Source organism: Micropterus dolomieu, linkage group LG03 (genome assembly GCF_021292245.1).
Source record: "Micropterus dolomieu isolate WLL.071019.BEF.003 ecotype Adirondacks linkage group LG03, ASM2129224v1, whole genome shotgun sequence".
NCBI lineage: Eukaryota > Metazoa > Chordata > Actinopteri > Centrarchiformes > Centrarchidae > Micropterus > Micropterus dolomieu.
Window position 1 is genome coordinate 7029321 of NC_060152.1, and position 17346 is coordinate 7046666.

At 41.1% G+C, this 17346-nt stretch overlaps 1 protein-coding gene across 1 annotated transcript in view; it reads left to right on the forward strand.

The window, feature by feature from the left end:
- The first annotated feature begins 6066 nt into the window (after window positions 1–6066).
- Window positions 6067–17346, forward strand: part of LOC123968020 (raftlin-like) — a 97980-nt gene continuing 86700 nt past the window's right edge. The window contains exon 1 of the mRNA XM_046044487.1: window positions 6067–6568. The gene's annotated coding sequence lies outside the window, so the exon portion shown is untranslated. The remainder of the gene's footprint in view (window positions 6569–17346) is intronic.

Sequence of the window (17346 nt, forward strand, 5' to 3'; positions counted from 1 at the left end):
ATATCTACCAAACAGGACATCATCATGCTCCATTATCAAGTATTGATGACACACAGAGCAAGAAACATACATGGAAAAAGACACAATGAGCCCAATAAAAGCAAGGCCACAATAAAATACATGTTCATGTTTTTTACCATTTGAATAATCTTTTAAACACAAAGCTCTCTTTCCACACTAAACACTTGGGGGCACTGTCACATCTCTAGTCACACAGGCTCTGTGGAAGCAGCTGAGGTCCACTGACCAAATAAAACTGTGCTCTTTGTATGAAACCTTTAACACAATAGACCCCGCGACTGAACAATGACATTATTTTACAGCAGAATGAGATGACTCATTTCGGTTCCCTCAGTGATGTGTTTTGTTCCACTCACACTCCCATCCAATCACCTGTCTGTCTGAGTCCTCAGCCACTCATGTACGATTGATGGGTCCAGCTTGCACAAACACTATGCTTGGCTGCCCATCTTTACAACTCATCTCACATTATTTGGCCCATTCCAGTTATCCCATAGTTCTCCAGTGGGAAAGTCTGTAAAAGACATTCAGCAGCGTGCCCTTTTTGACAGTTTTAGCACTAAGGTCAAGTTTCCACAAGTTACAGAACATTAAACACACCTAATTTGGACCTAAACAATAACCTCACTGAAGTGTAAGATATGAAGATGACATCATGTAAATGTCATCTTACTACCATGTGTATGTTTTTCACTTTTTGTCTGTTGTATATGTTTTTTAGCTACTATCCAAAGCAATGCAATTACACTGTGGGAGATCATTAGTGTCATTCAAGACTCAGCGCCAGTCAGAATGGCTTTAGCATATTGGCATCTGTTTGATTTCATTTGGTTTAAAGGACTGGAAAACCAGTCAAGCATTCACCCAATGTTAACAATTTCCCTTTCTTTTGTTCTTTCATTCCAACCTCGTGTCTCTCAATGGGCATTTCTATGACACGATTTGCCTGAACTAACCTTTTCCCTTCTAGCATTGAACCTTTTTTGAAGGTGGTTTGATGCAGAAAAATGCCCTTCCAAAATCTGATGCATGTTGCCCAGAACTAGATACGTGTTGGCAGTTTCCGAGCGTGCTTTCAAGAAGGGCGATTAGAGTCGAATGGGGCTCCTGATGTGACAGCAAACGGAGGAAGGAAATCTCCATCTTTAAAAGAGTGATATCATTAATTTGCGGCCTGGAGTTAGATTCTTGTAAAAACTTCTGAGCGACACAATGAGGGCTCTCCTTGAAAAGGCAGCTACAGCCCCGGTAAATGAGCGAGTGAATCCCCTGTCAGGCTAAAAATGACTTTGAGAAGAGCCCAATGTCATAATCACATTGTGCAGGGCTAGTAAGTCTAATTACAGTATGTGGAGCAGTAATTATAGCAACTCATCAAAAAGCAAGTCATCATTTGTCTCTCTTGTTATTCAGCTCTGTTTTATTTTATTCATCTTTTTGACACGCAATCTTTTTTATTTGCATTTCATCATTTCATTAAGTTCACACCTCATTCAAGGAGGATATGCTTTCAGTAGCCTTTTTGTGTTTGTTAGATAGATCTCAGATGCAGATGTTGCAGATTAACAAGAGTCTAACTTTACAGACATGCTAGCGGCTCTGTCAGGTTGGACCTCCTGTAGGCACAGCAGTGCTGTGAGCCAAATGCTAACTTAAGCATGCTTAAAAGGTAAAATCCTTTAAGAGAAAGAGAAAGCACTTTCTCTGTTTTAATTTAGCATGTTAGTATGCTAACATGTTAATTAGCGGTAAACACAACACAGATAAACCTGATAGGAATGTCATTTGTTTTACGTGTTTGATTATAAACCAAAATATTGAAGATATTAAAATACAGTAATTTAATATAAAATATTTACCTGATGAATGCACCGGATGATCACCAAAGGGATTGAATTAATTTGCTGGGGATCACAAACAGCTGTAGCAAATTTTATGGCAATTCATCCAACAGTTGTCAGGATATTTCAGACTGGAACAAATTTTTGGTCTGATAGACAGACGCTGCTTGCATGACATCTTTATATTTTTTGTATAACAGCTGCAAAGTGCTGTGTAAACAGTGCCAAAGCTTTCACAACATCCTTGAGAAAACAGATGCCAAGGGCTGTTAAAATAGTCACCACTGTAAAAGATCCTAATCTGAATCAGTGACCTGGCCAAATCGTGCTGGAAAGGAACCAAATGGATTTTGGCAAAACAAAAACTCAGTCTCTTTATCGTCCTTGTCAATAATTCTGGCTGAAAAGACGCTGCAGGTGGCTGCAAGATGATATTAAAAATAGAGATGTTGCAGTCAGTATTTAAGATATGTCTGTTATTGTGAGAAAAACAAGCAAAAAAATAACAAAATTTAAATCTCCAATTTACAGCCCCAGATTATAACCCAGACTGCTGATTTCTAGATCAAGAGTGAACCATCAATCTTTTTAAAAAAATGTTGGTTACTTACTTTGAAAGTGAGGATGAAGACTTTTCACTCATAAATAATAATCCAAATGAGTATTCCTTTTCTTTCAGTAGTTGTGTGTCATTCTCTTCAAACCAAGGTTTCCCACTCAACCCATTTCACACCCCTTGATCCAGTTCAACCCCTGTGCCTCTTTCCAGACACAACTAAAGCATGAAACAGTAAATCAAAAACCATGCCTGTTAAAATGTCATCATCATGCTTTTCTTTGTGTCCATTTTAGCTGCACTGCTACTGTAATACTTGGACACTTGGGAGCAGAAGAAACAAACTGTAAACATAACATTAACAGATCATCACCCTTTAAAGGTTCAGTGTGTTTCTGAGGATCTTTTGACAGAAATGCAATATAATATCCATAACCATATTTTCAGTGGTGTGTAAAGACCTTACATAATAAATCATTATGTTTTTATTACCTTAGAATGAGCCATTTATATCTACATAACCGCAGGCACTCCCTTCCATGGACGTTGCCATGTTGCGTCGTCATGTTTCTATGATAGCTGAAAACGGACAAACAGCGCTACAGAGCACTATCACTACGTTCTTCTTGTTCTACTTCTGGTAGAATTCAGGCAGTGTAGATTCTCATCACTATGTTGAATACGTATGTTTGAAGAAGAAGAAGAAGTAACGATATACAGCAGGAGTGTAGTATCCAATATTTATGCATTTGACTCATAACAGTTCAAAATAGCACTGTAGCAGCAGGACAGAGGGTCAGTGAACTTCTACGGGGAGAGCAGTGATTGGTGGTTATGTAGGTACTGAACACTTCTATAGAATTTGACCTCTAACCCCTTGTTTTGTTACCTCAGAATAGTACTGTACCCTTCTATGGGTTTGACCTTTTATTTTGTAGAGTCAAACCCCTCTATGGTACCTAACAGATACCTAAACATATCCTATATAAGCTATGTTTGATGTACAGAGAGACAGAATGGCCATCGGGCTGGGTCACTCTCCAAGCTGCTGCAGAGCTTGTAATTGATGCTGAACTCCTTGATTTAATAAACTTTATGATCAAGGACAGTGTCAAGCGGATTTCTTCTCAACACATCATCGCAGCATTATTGTTCGGACACCACAGTTGGCAAATATTGCATCAGAGCAATATTTTCAACCATTAGATGGTAAATGAGAATATAAGACATAATATTGACTTTTGATAACATATTTGGTTAGCTCAATTGGCGTGTAACCTAAGAGTTGGGACATTTTTTTCTCTCTGCAGTAAATGTTTCTCAGACCACGGCATGTGCTGCAATGTTTTTGTTTCGGTGTTTGATCCACATCCATCAACCTACACACGCTTTTTCAATTCCCCATTATCTTCAGGCAGAGGACATTTAGGGGAACCATGTTTTCTGACGGCTTTGTCAGAGGTGTGTCAAGCAGGCCACAGACTCTTTTAATGTCGTTCAGAACTGAGTAAAAGCTCAATTCTACTCCAAATACTGCATTACAGTAAACAAGCTTCTTTATTTTGTAGGCAAAAAAACTAAAGAGGAAGTGATTATGTGACTGTTAGGGACTGTAACTGTTGTTGTCATGACTGAGATCTATTTCAGCACCGCTGTCAAAGTATTTATATTTTTTCCACTATAAAAGCACCATAATCTGGCCACAGGCCAGATATTATTGCTGGCGGGAAGTTTTGGCAATGATCCATAATCACAGAGAGAATTAATGTGTTTCCCTTGTCAATGTTTGTATAAACTTTATTTAATGTGTGGTTTATAATGGACTGTGGTGCAAAAATAGTGACAATGTTACACACTGTTGGCTTACATTTTCCATGTTATCTGTCAGTGGCCAAGTCACAATAATCTATATAATACAATAATAATTAAGTAAATATAATTTCTACACCTTTTGGGCTGTGTCAGCCACCGTAGCTGTCCTACACTCTTTGAAAGGGTAGGGGGCAGTGGTAGACTGGAAAGTTGGTTGCAATTCACAACCTACCCACAAGATGCCACTAAATCTTACACACTGAACCAGGTTATAATAGCTGACAGTTTTCTATGAGACCACCAGCAGATATGGAGCAACATTAGCATTTATTTCTCGCATTGTAGTGTTTCTGGCCACGTTATGAATGGAAGTCTAGTGTTCACTCTGGTAGCGTTGTTTTGGCCTCTTCCGACTGTGGAAAACATCTGGTTCTTTAGCTGCTTATTACTCCATTATGTTTTTTTATTGCGATGTTGTTGTCAAGCATTTGGTATTGGGCAGGCAGTGTTCAGTGGATTTATCAGAGCTTGTGCACTGAAAACAGCTGGCTGCTGTGAACAACAATGACACAACGAACAGTCAAGTTGCAGGCTGGGGAAAAAAAAGCTCAGTAGAGCTGAGGGAAGTTTTGGATGATAATTCTCATTGTTGTTCATTGTTAACATTAGAATATAGATTTTAGCTGCTTTAAGTTAGCTTAAAATCTGAAATGGTGAAAAATATTCAACAATGAAAACAGTCATCAAATTCTTTACATCACAGTCAGCTGAACATCCAGCCAGGGTCAAACCATACAGTCATATAGTGTATCCATCAATTGATTGCAGAGAGTTGATACAGACAGACAGAAACTTCTTTCCTGATGTCAGCAATGATTTGTGTTCTCATCCAGCAAAGATTCTCTGTAGCAGCATTGATTTCTGTTGTTGTTGTTGTTGTTTGAGCAGTAGTTGTTGTGGTGGAAACAGTTTATGTCAGAAGTCTGGTGTTCCTCCAGAGGGGTGTTCCCTCATACAAACTTGCTTAAATAATAAATACAGAGCTAGAGGGGGTCCTGACCCGGACATATTAAATATGTATAACCACTACAGAGGAGAGAAGTACTGAAAATCACGTAGATCCGCACGTGCACACTGTCTGAATGGCTGAAGTGGTTTTAGGAGGTGGGACATTAAGTTTGACTAAAAAAGAGTAAAGGGTACATGTATGATGGTTGTTTTGTTGAATACAGATGTGTGTGTGTGTATGTGTGTATGTGTGTATGTGTGTATGGAGGGGGCGGGTGGGGGGTTTACTGTTTTTGTGGAGTCCAAAAACCAGGAGCCCACCATAAAAGTTTAAAGAACTGTTTGAGGGTTAAGACTTTGATCAGGAGATATTCTGTCAACTCCGGGTTCCCACGAAGATAGTGACACAAGGCTTTTCTGTGTGTGTGTGTGTGTGTGTGTGTGTGTGATTACTGTACTGATGTACTATGTTGCACAGACTTCTACTGCCTTCTTTATACTTGTCTCCATTTCTCTCTAAAACAAATTATTGATTACTATTTCTGTTCGCCCATCCTTCTTTAGTCCTTCACTTCCTAAACAACACCCACCCGCCCTTCCTCCTCCTCCTCCTTCTCCTCCCTGTCTCTAAATCTGGTATTTCCCAGTGAAGCCCCCACCCCACCTCCCCTCTGTCATCCCCGCCCCCTTCCCTCTTCCTCTCCCTCCCCTCTTTTCTCCCCCTCCTCTCCTCAGATGGATTCTTCAGTCAGCCGAGTGGAACTGGTGCGGCTGCTGGAGAGATAGGCAGAGAGGCTGTGCTGAACAGACGCTGGGTCAGAGCGCTCAGTTGCTTCAGACAATCACAGGAGAGCGAGAGAAAGACACAGGAAAAGAGACATACATATACAGAGAAAAAACACCACAAAGATAGCCTGAAAAGGGAGTGAGAGACAGAGGGGGAGGTAAATATGTGACAGGATGTGGTTTCCCTGAGCTTGCAGAACATCGGTATACAGGCATACTTTGAGCATGACCTAAACACACCAAGCTTACAAGTGTGTTTGAGCTCCATTAGGTGGCGAAGGGGAAGAAGAAGCAAACCGCTGGAGCTGCTGTTGCTGTGCCTGTAGAGCCAACGTACGATCTGGTTTCTCTGTTTGCCTGCCTGAGGATTGTGTTTCCTTTAAGCCAGCCGGCTCCACAGCAACCACTGTCAGCAGAACCTCTTCTCCATCCTCTCTTTGTACTGGTCTCCTTCCAAGTAGAATGCGTTTCTTTGCTGGAAGCTGTGGTCCAGTTGCTGCCTTCGTATCCAAGCAGTGAACTTTTCAACGAGATTGTAAAACAGGTATGTTTGCTTCCTGTTTGTGTAACAGCTTCTCAACAAGTGTATGAATCTGAACTTCCTAACAGATGTGTTACTGTACTCCCTGGACAGCTGCCACTGTAAACTTGGACTGCATGGCGGCAATTGTTTACCACTGAGAGTTGATTCATTAGACGATGCCGCAAGCCACAAGTTTGGCTTCTGTGTTCAACAACTAGCTCTAAATCCACTGCTACCATACACACATGTTTGTGAGCACAAACACACTCTGGCCATTCATCATGCACATCAATAGGTTTGGTTGTTTTGAAGTCACATGCGTGATGGATGGTACAGAGTGAGGCTGAGAATGCCAAAAACATCTACCTGGATCCAATCACAGACTGAACCCTGACAGTGTTTCAAGATGTGCCTGGGGTACAGTATCACACCACTCCCACTAGTGAACAGAGAGACGGGGGAGTGTGTGATTTGTGAGCTACTGTACTGTATTTATGAAGGGTAAAAGTGTGGGTTTCCCTGTGTGTATTTTGTTTTGTGCAGCGTATGTGCTGATATGTCTGGTCCGTGTTGGTCTGTTAATGTAAAGTTAATGTTTACATGCATAGACTATGTGCTGTGGTACATGAGTTCATCCAAGCATGCGTGCGTGTATGAAAAGAGAAGGTTTAAAGGGGAAAACAAGTTGAACGATGGCACAATGTGAAGGAAGGGTGGGTGTCAGGGAGGAGGAAGACGGAGGCATGAGTGAGAGGAAAAGCCAGTGGAAGAGGAGGGATCCGTGTGTGTGTGTGTGTGTGTGTGTGTGTGTGTGTGTGTGTGTGTGAGTAAGAGAGAGAGAAAGTCAGTGAGAGAGCCCAGTCTGACTGAACTGCTGTTAATTAGTTCCAGCTGGTGAGTTGTGGAGCGTTGGGCTGCGTTAGCTCTACAGTGTTGGTGGGTCAGGAGTCAGGAGTTCTCTCTGTCTCAGTCTGTCTGTCACACAAACACACACACACACACACACACACACACACACATACACAGACACGCATGGAAAACACAAACTGATAACATTGCAAAAATCACCCAAGAGGCATACAGCATATGGGCAGCACTGTAAATACATACACTAAAATCCTGACCTATACAAATTCATACACACAACACATATATTCAGCATACACACATTTAGCTTCGAATAAAAACCCAAATACACATTTACAGATGCCCTGACACTGTAAATGCAAACTGTACACACAAAAACACATGTGTAAGGAGAACAAAAGCCATGTGCTCTTTGTGAAGTGTGTAAATCAAGGGGGTAAATGTAATGAATACATGTGACATGAAATGGACACTTGCAGTACCACAGACATGAGCATGCATACATACACGTCATGATCACATAAACGTAGGAGCACAAATACAGACAGATGTAAAACACACACACACACAATGGTTGCACACACTGGCCACTCTGCAGCTCGGCTGTTGGAAATGCGCAAGGGATTGGGGTTTGGGCTTCACTACCCAACACTGTTACTTTGAAAACGAATCATTATGCACGGCAAAAGGTAACGAGACCATTACGATAAGCGTTAATTCACCCATCAAACTCCTGTCTACATCAGAGGTGCTGTTGAGTGATGATATTTTATTCTGTTTCCATTTTTCATAATTGATTCTTTATTAATGTATATTGTCTGCTATGTAGCAGAAGGGAGTTACAAAACTCAATTTCACTCTATAACTTGTTATATTGTGACAATAAACCTACCTACCTACCTAACATATTTTCTTATTTATCTCTGATGGTATGTAGGATGGCAGCATATTTCTGCCACACCAGAAAAATAAAAAAAGATCAGTATCACATTATAATGTGAAATTTTTTTTGTTATAACTGGAAATAAACATATTTTCTGTTAAGACAAGATACTTTCATGTTATTGCTACATACAAACTTATCACCTTATAACACAAAAACTTTTGAAACTTAGCTAAAGATACCCACATGATTTGGCTAAAACAGACTGCTGCCGTTCACTCCATGCCAGTATGGACAGGAGGAATGATTACAGTGACCAATAACTCTTTCAAGTAAGACTTGAAATATCTGGACCTTTAACATACTACTGCAGACTTGATGGATTGTTGTAAAAACCTTGTATTAATTACTTACAAACATTTAGAATTGCAAATGACCTACTAACATTTGGTGATGGCTTACTAGAAAGTGAAGAACTAACAATTCTTTATTAATAATTTTATCAACATTTGTTCTGCAGATAGTTCCACCCAGGAGAGACCATAAAGTGATCATTTTAAAGCATTTAAATCCTAGATGATTTAATGTTACACGAAAGGATAAGCTGTTATGATCATAGACTTAAAATGATAAATTCTCACTCTCCTCTATTTCACTTGTGCCTACTCATTCTCCAGCTTCAACAAGAGATTATTTGGTAAACTCTTGCATGCTGTTCATATTTGTTCATATTTGAACAGCATGGGTCTACATGATGACATGACGGATAGCTGTAGGTAAATGTAGACTGGTGCCTTCTGAAGCTTTAAGTTCATCCTTTCTTATTTACCTCCTTGCCTCCTCTGCTGCCTTCTGCCTCTTGTCCTTTTCTTTGCCTGATTACAACAAAGTGAACATGCCATGAGGAGCAGCATTTGGTTAAGATAAGAAACCTCCATTGAAACACAGCTACTAATTTTCACTTCTTCAGTTCATCCTCTTTTGTGGTTTTTCAAAAAAAAAGCCATAGCTATTGTTTTGGTTATTGTTATGTCAAACACAGGTCAAAGAGTGAATATTGGGGGCTGGAAGAAGCTCTCGACAGCTACGACCTGATCAAGTGGTGATTCTCTCTCGTTTGAACCCAGAATTGGGGGCAGTTTGATACTTTCTGAACACTGGAGTTTTTCAGATGTTACTCATTAACCTTCTGAATCCTTACCTTTTGCCACCAGTTTGTCTATTTTCTGAGCCTGTGTTGATTTACCTCCAGTCTTTAAGCAAACATGTATTTTAATCAACTTATGTATGTAATCCCCCTGTGTGGTGTGAGATTTGATTAAGGTAATTGGCAAGCGTTGGCTTATGTAAACCATAATGTGTACTCCTCTCCACGCAGTATGTATAGACAAACACCCACAGACAGACATAACAAAATACGAGAACATTTTATACTCAGAAAAATTTAGGGTACATCTAATTGAAAGGTAGTTATTTTTAAACCTTCTTAATTTCATTCTTGCCTCATTTCATGCGGCGCTTGTTTAATGCTAGAGAAACTCGCACACGCTTCATATTTGGGACATGATGAAATATGAACATATGAAGGATTTGATTCCAACATAAGTTGCCGGAAGGTGACATCTACTCTTACAAAATCAAAGGGAGTACAAAAATTTGATAATGACAACCTACATGTAAGTCTTTGGTTGACAGAGTTGTCTGTATTTTATAGATATGCTTAATTTCAGGTTTTTTTTTTTTTTAAGTTTTAGTTATAGAAACTCTGGTGTCATTTGTTACAGAAATCAGATGTGGCATCTTCATTGGCAGTAATATAAACTTTGGGCAGCAAACGTGGCTAAGTGACACACTGGTAGATAAGGCGTGAGTTTTGCAGTTCTCATGGCATGGTGTCATCTTGATAGCAACCTCCGCTGCAAGTCAACATCTTTTCCCTCTGAAAGGCTTAGTTACAAGATCTCGGGCAAAGATTATTCTTCCCTTACTCCCGTTCTAGGTGACAGTGATCGTGCTTTTGAAGATACTAAGTTATTCAAGCCTCTGGCATTGCCCTAGACCTGAGACAGCATATTTGGATGAGTCCTCCAGGCAAGACAGAAAACAAAAGAGCCAATATTCAGCCATTCGTGTAGTAGCTTAGCCTCAAACCAAAGATCCCCCTTGATATTTCTATTTGGCAAATTGACTCCTGTTGTAATGGGTGGTCAAGAAAACTGCAGCAGTATTGATCGGATAATGTTCAACATGGACATGTCGATAGGGTGTCTGAAAACCTAAGAACTTGGCTTCAGCTGGCTTTAATAAAAAATGACCTGCCTGGAGCAAGTTCACAGAAAGCAATGAGTCACTCACGGGAGATCTCTTCAAACCCCTCTGTGTTTTAGAGAAAAATAACAAAAGGGGCGAACCAAAGAATTATCTATTTTTAACCAAGTATTTTTCTCTCCTGCTTTCTTGAAATGACAAACAATCCCTCTTTCACCATGTTTCTTTGGCTGCAGCTTGAAAACAACTAACGTAGTGTTTGTGCAGGTTGGGTTGAGATAATGTTTTTGCTTTTCACTTGTGAGTACTGTACTGTAATCCCAGTGTGGATAGATTATGCATTACAAATCAAACTCATGACTGTCAAAGACATGCAGAGAGGAGAGGAGGGGAACTGGAGGACATGCTTTGCTTCTGCACATGAAGGGGAGAAAAGAGGAGGACGAGGGGAAAGAGGGGGCCGGTCCTGCTGATGAAGAGGGGTGAGAGCTTACAGCGACCTGAAAAACTGAAGAAAGAGAGGAATTGACAATGAAAGAGAGAGAGGTTTAGAAAGATTGGTACCTATTATTCTCCTGAGAAGGGGAATAGTCATGGAGGGGTTGGTTCCCATGGCAATAGCTCCTTCAATGTGTGTGTGTGTGTGTGTGTATGTGTGTGTGTGTGTGTGTGTGTGTGGACAGACTGTAGCCGGGCCTTGAGACTGTACGGCGACGAGGTTGGCTGAGGCCATAGTGAACCTCTGAGCCACCAGGAGCCTTGAAACGGCGGAGAATCTCAGACAGACACTGTTGTTTACTCGCCTGTTCTCTCTGCCTCACTCATCACCCCTCATCTTCCATTTTTTTGCCCCTGCGTGCTTGCCATTATGTATCGTCCTTGGGCATTCAAAGCAAGTATAACAAATTTAGTGAGTTAAAAAAGCAATTCCACCTTCAGCACCCATGAACACCGTGTTGGGAGTGTGTAAGTGTTTAGATGTGGATTTCTCCAAAAACAGATTTTGAGCTTTACTGTGGCACCTTCAATGTATAAAGGTTTCGGGGGCCTCTCACATTATAATGCATTGGCTTACTATACTGTTTAATTGTGTCCAATTCGTTGAAGATGTCACAAAACCTTCCTCTGAACTTTAGCCTTAAAACGTAAGCCCCTAAAAAAAATTGCCTATTCTGATTTATTGCATACTGGATATTACACTAGCATGAATTTATAGTGCGCAAAGAAAGTCATGTGTTTTTCTTTTTATAATTAACAGAATTTTAAAAACAGCGGTGGTGCAGCTTGTATATGTGTCCGCATGTGTATCTCGACCCACCATAATCGGCAGTATACGTTTGTTTATTACAGAACCACATTAAATGTGAATTCTGACCATCTGCCCAAGCTTCCGGTTTTATCAAATGGAGACTTAAAGGAATCATATGTTTAAAACATCACATTTTAGTGGTTAAATGGTGTCTCTGGAAAGTTTGTAGTTTTCTCCGTTGTGAGACGGAAAGACACTGTCAGCTCAGACTCACAACAGCAGACAGTAAAAGGGTCCTGTAAATGGCATGTTCAGTATATGTAGCCACACACTGTAGGGTCCTCTCTTAAAAGGATTGTATAATCTCTAAAAGGTTACAGCATTAACATCCTGCCTTGGTTCTCATTGTTTTTTCTCTCTTAGGTCCTTGTTTTTTTCCATCCTCTCTGTCCCACTTAGGTGAGGTTTCAAAGAGGTAAAGACAGAAAGAATGAAGAAAGGGAAGAGTGGGGATTCCCAAATGGAGTGTGTTAACATTTCAGGCAGCTGAGGCTGAAGCACAGAGGGTTGGTGAAGGATATTTAACTGAACATAAGGCTATTTGATATACTGTGGTGTCCTGTGACCTTTCCTCAAAATAAACTGTTTGTAAGTGCTTGTTCCAGAAAAAAACATCTTCAGCATTTTCTTCTTTGGCAACTGGTTCTTTCACACCTAACCTGTTTGAGTCGGTTCAATCAAACTTTGTTGCGTTTCCCAGTTTAGTTTGGTTTATTTAGGCTGGTGTGAAAGCTGTCAATAGAACTCTAGGGAGGTTTGTTTGTGGTGTGAAAGCAAAGCTAAACCGCTGTTAAATCCATCTGCTGATGGTGAACTGATAAGAAAGCGATCTTCTAATCTGTAGACTACATGCATGTATAGCCTATATTTATGCAAAGCAATTTGGTAACTATGGTAACACCTACACCTGTTAGCACATGAGAGCGGGGATTTTTTCTGATACACCAGAAAGTAAAAATGCTTTAAAACAGAAGTCTGTTGCGTGCGCGTCCTTCTCGTCTAATTTAGCAGTTCCCCAATAAAAAGCAAGTGAAACATAGTGTCCATACTGTAACTTACCTCCTGTAAAATTACAGTACAGAATGCCTTAAATTTCTATCTGTTCATCAATATTTATATGATATATTGTCCAGTTACAGTCTCAACTAATAATACAAATTATGAATTACTTCTGTGTGAACTCATCAGAGAAGATAAACAGGTTCAACAAATGTAACATGACTTGCTGTTAGTGTTTGGAATTGGATTTCCCCAGGCGTGATTTATCAACATGAATTAAAACACATATTTCCCCACTAATATGTAATATAACAGATATTTTGTTGATAATTGCTAAAATGCAGGTCTAAAATGTCACCAATATTGTCATTTTTCCTCAGGAGGACACGACCAACAAGAGGTTGCTTGTCAGGAATACATACTGTAAACATGGGTCATTTGTGTTTCAACCTACAAACACTGCTATTTTTCTTGTGAGGTCAGTCTTGTTCATTCATTTACACGATGGTTTCTCTAATGCGGCTTTCAGACCAAACGCGAATTCAATCCTCAATGGGGTTTTATCGCTGGACAACTGCCAAGTGTTTACACACAACGCAATAACCCAAATAAACACAACTCGCCATTACTACAGCTGTATAAACCCAAAGTAAATATTTTGCTGTCATTAAATAGCAACAAAACAGATCAAATTAACTTCAATATGATGCAGATTTGGTAAACATATGAATTCATGCTTTGTCAGGTCTGTCAGCATGTTAAATGTTTGTTTTTTGAATGGAGTTCTGATCGATCAGGGCTATGCCATGCTAACTTGTTCATAGTAAGGTACAACAATAGCTGGAATAAAGTTACAGACACATATTTTCTGAACTCACCAGGTAGTTCAACTTCCTCGCTTTCTTTTCTCCAAGTAATGTCCAGTTTTGTCCGTTTTTTTTATATAAATAAGAAGTAGAAGTCCATCAGAGCTCTGGGTGCCAACCGACGCTAACAACAATAGTGGAACCGCATGTGCACGGAAGTTAGCTGCTGTGAAGCCCGGGTGAAGATAAATTAACGTTGTAATCCCAAAAATTAAAGTAAAAAGCTAATATAATAAAAGTAAAACTCTGAGCTCCACTCAAGAGTAAATGGTTTAGTTTTCAGAGCATAATCCAGTCCAATTACAGGTGTTTATTTGTCCAAAAGCTGCAGCGCTGTTTCGACTTCTCCCCCAAGTTTAGCAGCTCTCTGTCGGCCAGCGGCATTTCAATACCCCGCTCTGCCTGGCCTTCTCCACACAACGGTCTGAAGCTGTCTGTGACGTCCAGATAATCTGAACTCTGACAGGCTATCGCGACTCGAGTTGAAAATTTAGAAACTCGAGCAAAGGCCTTTGTGTCGCCGGCAATACCCCCTTAGCACCGCCCCCATCGCACCGCCCAATAAGAAATTGCAACTCTACGCGTCTTTGCATTGACTTTGTATGTAAATGCACCGCCCCCAACGCTCACCTCGCTTTTGGTCTGAAAGCACCTAAACCACTCCACCTTGGAGAGCCCTTGAGTCTGCCCTTCACAATAAACTATGGATGATATTTGACCAGCAGTACCCACCGCCAAACACAGCTCAGCACTCTACTCTACTTGTCAGATTAAAAAGATCAAAAGTCGGAAAAAGGCAAAGAGGGTGAGGGAGATAAAGTATGAGAGAGGGAGAGAGCGGACTTGAAAGGGAGACTACATGGAGAAGAACACAAGAACGCAGTGTCCTAATTAATGTCTTCCTCCATTAATCTACTCTGAAGCCTCCCATGCTGCTGGGTTTGATCTCAGCAACGTTGCTATCAAAGCTTTGTAACATGGTCTTGTATTATGTGGAAGATCTCAGTAAGACAGAATTAAGGAAAATCATTCATTACAGTTGCTTCTTGTTGCCGATGCTGTGATGTCTGTGATGCAGGTGGGGTTTTGTACATCAACTTCTACATTGCAAAAGGCATCGCTACTGTGTAAGTTCTGATTCTGCATTAGAACAACAGCCCAATTTAAAGCTCCACTACTCAGGATTTCCATATAAACAGAGGATCTAATGACTGCACAATGTGAAGGCTATTGCTTGCAGTGGCAAATCCACAAAGAATTGTCAGCCAAGTCTGCAGCTTTACAAGGCTTTTTATCTTTGGTTACTCTGGTTTTATGGCCTGAAAATTCACCTCAAAAAGCTCTGATAAACCAACTGCACGCTACCTGCTAGGCACCAAACGGGAGACAGACAAGCTTAGTGATATTTTGTTTTGGGAGTTGGTTGAGATCAAAACTGTCTCTCCGTTCTCATTGCATCACACCAAGGATACATTTTCACACTACCAGCCTAGCACAAAACAAACAAAAGTTAGTAGCTAGCTAGTGAACATAGTAGATTTAGCAGCTAAAGAGACAGCTTTTTCCCTTAGGAGTTGATGGAGACCAAAACAGAGGTAAAAAGAAAGTGAGTATTGGACTTAAATTTGTTAAGTGGCCAGCTCTAATGTCATTGCATTAACAACTTCATGTGGTGACAATGTGATACTGTCAGGCTTTTTTGATTTTCAGCTGGTAGTAGAGTTCTTCTGTCCCAAAAATCAATTATTTCAGCTTTAATGATGTGCCAAATCCCAGGAGAAGCAACAGGTAATGATCCCAGTGACCAGTGTGAGCACAGAAAACAAAGCAAGCCTTCGACTGACAAACTGTTGTTATCTGACTGACAGATAAAACATGACAGTGAAGGCACCTCCCTGATGTTGACTTTCACATTCAGCACAAAATGCTAGGGGATGTTTTGGTTGTAATGGCCAAAGCTAAGTGCATCCCAGCTACAAACAAAGCATCTGATCGTCAATCTCAGCTTGTGAGGAGGGAATCTTCGAATCGAATAAAAACTCTTATCGAATAAAACCTCAAAATGCCATTAGCAAGAGACAAAAGACAGAACAAAATGGCAAGAGGATCGTTGGTAATTCAGCAAAAGGGAAATCAATGGTCCTCTTCCTGCTTTTTCTGTAGCTACCCAGCGTCTGTCTACCCTGTCAAGCATCCCGGACTCCCTGCCTGTCAATCCCCCCCCAAAAGTGTAGAGGAGCTGAGGTGGGGGCTGCAACTGCCCGGAGCTCCCACCTCAGAGGAGAGGTTCGAGGCAAGAAACAGTGACTCAAAAAATCATAAACATCTCACATTTCCTCTGTCAGCTCTAAAAATACTCCTGTTCGCCTTCGCCTCACATCGCCTCCTCTCTGGTCTCAAGGAGCTATGCAAATTCCAGCCCCTGCATATTTTTTCTCTCCCGCTTTGTTTTCCTATCACACCCCTCCCTCAAAGCCCCCAATCCTATTGTTCTGACTACTTCTTCTCTATCTCTTGTAGACTACATGACAGAGCCTCGCCTTCCCTCTTGTTGTTCCTACTCTCTCCAGGGTAGGGGGAGAAATGATAAAAGCTATTTACAAGTAACTGTAGGCAACAGTGGAAATCCAAGACTTGGAAAAATTCAAGCTTTTTTTTTTTTACCCTGTTTTCTTTGATGGTAGAGCCATTTGTGATGCTGCTTGGTGAACTGCAGCACAGTGCAGCGCAGTCCTGAGTGACAATTTAAGGTGGGAGTGAAGCACATTTAGGGACTTTGAGTATGCCAGCTTGTGCAGATTGTGTTTGGCCTTTGTTCTTGAAAAAAGGAAGCCAGACATCAGTCCTGCTTGGCACATGCGGAGAGGCAAAAACACAATTCCTCGGTACATCTCAAACACGTACTAAACATTTAGAAGGCTTCTGAAGTTTTAAACACACAAACTGAGGGGCTTGCAGCAAGCAGGACTCAGTGGGTTCTGGTAATAATCAGAAGTCCATCAGCCTGCGGTCTATTTCAGGGAGCTGTTCTGGGGCTTGTAGAGATATGATTGTGATGCACATTGAGATTTATAAAGCCCAACAAAGACATCCATGTAAGTGCCACTGGAAACACTGGCTTTCATGACAATCGTAATGAATCGCCTGCCTCATCTCTCTCCTTTCTCCCTCGTCGTGTGTTGATCACCCCTTTTCTATTCAACAGACTCTAATTGCATGCTCTTTTTCTTTCCAGACTCTACTTGCCATGCATTACCCACTGCCCCCACCCCCACTTTTGCGACGAACAATCTCTAACCCGGCCATCCCCATTTCCTCTTTCTCCCTTGATTGATTCTCACCTTTTCCATTCTTGCCGCTCACCTCATTAACGGAGCCCCTGTCTGCTCGTTTCCTATTTTGCTTCACACTCCTTCCTACATCCTAATCCTCCCTACCCCCCGCCCCTCCTCACTTCCTGTCCTGTCGTCTCTGAAGCGACGGCCGGCTCGCATTCATAGTCTCCAGCTCAGGCCCTGCGACATTCTGTAATTAGAAAGGAGCATAATAGAGAAGGTTCTTCATCTGTCGAGGTGGAAGGGGGGGGGGGGGGGGGGGGGGGGGCACC